We start from the raw sequence: 2,754 nt of genomic DNA, 5'->3' as shown, positions 1-2,754 counted from the left end.
TGAACAGAGTTCTGTTCTTTAAAGGAGGCCTTCCGTGGTCAAGTTCAAAGGCAGGTGGAACGTTTATTCCACCCAGGGTGACCACTACACTATGTTCAGACCAGAACAAGCAGTAGCAGCGGCAGCAGCGAAGTATGGGAGGAGCGTGTCCTCGGTGGGTGAAATAAAGATAAAATAAAAGAAAATGGCTTTGATTTATTTACTAAAAAGCAAGCGAACGTTGCCACAGCAGATTAGTAACTCACCAGATGATTTAGAGGCGATTTGTTCGGTTAGTTTTGTCACTCCAGAAGTTGCCAGCTGATGGACTTTTTTCTTTTTTTTGGTCCAGAGCAGCTGATCCACATCGGTGCTGATATAACTTGCCAGAAAATCCAACTGCACACGGTCGATTTCAGGTAAAGATCTCCAGTCCGTCTGTTTCGGTTTTCAGTGGGAGACATGTCGAGCGGCGAAAAGTTCAGATATTTGAACTCTGGCGGTAGCGGCTTCAGCACTGCATGCGCGGAAAACGCTCTGCRCCYCTTCCGCCTTCCTTGCGCACCGCCCAAAACGTACATGACGCGACGCACAACCCCTAGAGGCTTGTCCTCCATAGACTTTGCATGTGAATCGGCCGCTCCTGCCGCTCAAAACGCGTTCGGTGTGAACGTACCATAAAAGCAGCCTCAGGGTGTTTGGTCTGTTGTTTGCTAATGACTGCATAGAGTTCTTTCAAAGCCAGTTTAGCATTAGCGTCCAGGGGGATATACACTGGAAGTGAGTTCACTGTGAAGAAAATAAGGTCTGCATTTGACCATCATAAACTTCACGTTAGGTGAGCAATGTCTCTCGATAGTAGCAGAGTCCATGCACCAAGCTTTGTTAATATAAATGCACAAACCTCCACCTCTGGTCTTGCCAGAGTCGTCTGCTGTCCTGTCGGCCCGGTGTGTTTGATCTAGGGTTTGATGAGTATTGTAATTTATGAAATGGAATAGGTCTAGTTTTTTCCAGATGTATAAAAATGTGCTGTAATTGCCCTTTATTGAAGTTTCTGTGATTTTGCAGGAAAATAATCCRGGGTGCAGGCAGGTTCAAAAATCAAAAACAAGGCCTTTAATATAAAGCAAAAAGGCTGACAGGGCAGCACAAAAAACTCATGTGATTTGTTATACAGCTCAGGAAACATGAACACACCACACAGTCTGGGTAGACAACACAATGATCGGACAAATGCAAGATCACAAGACACTGAATATAAAGGGAAACTAATGAGGACAATGAGAAACACCTGGAGCAGACACAAGAGGAAACATGTGAGTGAGGGCGGGGCTGCAGGGCAGAGAAAACACAGGGAAACACTGAAACACTAGAAAAACCAAGGAACCAAAAACACAGACAGTTTCACAAATCAGATAAAATTTCATAAATCACAAACTTRTTTCCAGAAATTCTGTTAGTGTAGAATAATCTAGACTAGGTTTGAAGAGTCTAGGTGTTCTATAAAAGATTTAACCTACACATCTGAAAATATATGCTGATTGCTTAAAATATTTTAATTTCATTTAAAAAAGTTCCTATATCTTTTGGTGAAATATATACAAAAGAAAGTTCACTGCTGCCATCTCCATATTGAATTGAACTTGTGCATTCACGATTTTAGGTTTGTGACACCAATGTTGAGCCATTCACAAAACATCTGATCATTGCAACAGTGACTGCAGACAGATTCCAGGTGTACCACATCCAGTTCTCTGAAGCAGCGCTGAACACCACCATGGCTTACCAGATGTTGAACAAGAACTAAACTAGCTCTTATTTACAGCCTGGATAATTTCACGGGGAACRGTCTGCAGGACACCTCCTCAGAGTCTTAAGGTTTGTTTATACTTCATGCAAGAYGTGCGGCTGCGGCCCAGTGATGAGGTAATTGTGTGTGTGTCACCAACAGCATTCAGTGTTTATACTGGGAAAAGATGTGGGGGATACATTATAGCAATCCCTCCCTCTGCCCTCCCACCGCAGACGTCACGCGCTAGTTTAGCATATAAATAACTGCTAGTTGCTAAAAAAAACTTGCTAGTTATGAGTTTAGCTTGTGCGGGAGATGGATGACGAAAAACACTTCTCCTATTTTCAAATGTCCGCTGCTCGTTTAGAGGAACTTGCCCACTGGATCTCCCCTCACCTTCAGCATGCACCAACGCAGTATAGGACACAGACGATTGTACCTCCGGACCGCCTCGGTGAGTTTCTCTTCGAAACTATCCATGTTTAGAAACAAAAGAACGGCTTCTGGTAGCAAGTAGCGGGTAGCGGTGTCACATAGCACAAAAACGCCCACAAACTTTGAACCAATCACACACTCCGCGCCGCATCCTCCGTGTCTTGGAGTGCTGACTGGGGGCATTGTATAGGACAGCTGTCACCGGGGGATAGCAGCGGGAGTGCAGATGGAAGTTGCGCAACTTTTTTTTCACTCAGCGGGTGGTAAAAGACGTGTGACAAGAAGTATAAACCAGCCTTTACTCTCCTGACGATTCTCAGCACAACTCCTCTGACAACAGCTGGACCTGAGAGGTGCTTCTCAACACTGAAGAGAATCAAGACTTTCCTCAGGAACACAACATCACATCTCAACGCACTGGCCATGCTCTCCGAAAAGAAGAATCTTGTAAAAAAAATAAAAAAAATCCCAGACTTTAAGCACTCTCATTGAGAAATTTGCTAAATTTGCAAAATTTATGTACATAAATAAATAAATAAATAAAT

The sequence above is a fragment of the Austrofundulus limnaeus genome, unplaced genomic scaffold, assembly GCF_001266775.1.
Source record: "Austrofundulus limnaeus strain Quisiro unplaced genomic scaffold, Austrofundulus_limnaeus-1.0 Scaffold401, whole genome shotgun sequence".
NCBI classification, from domain to species: domain Eukaryota; kingdom Metazoa; phylum Chordata; class Actinopteri; order Cyprinodontiformes; family Rivulidae; genus Austrofundulus; species Austrofundulus limnaeus.
This window is presented reverse-complemented; position numbering follows the sequence as displayed.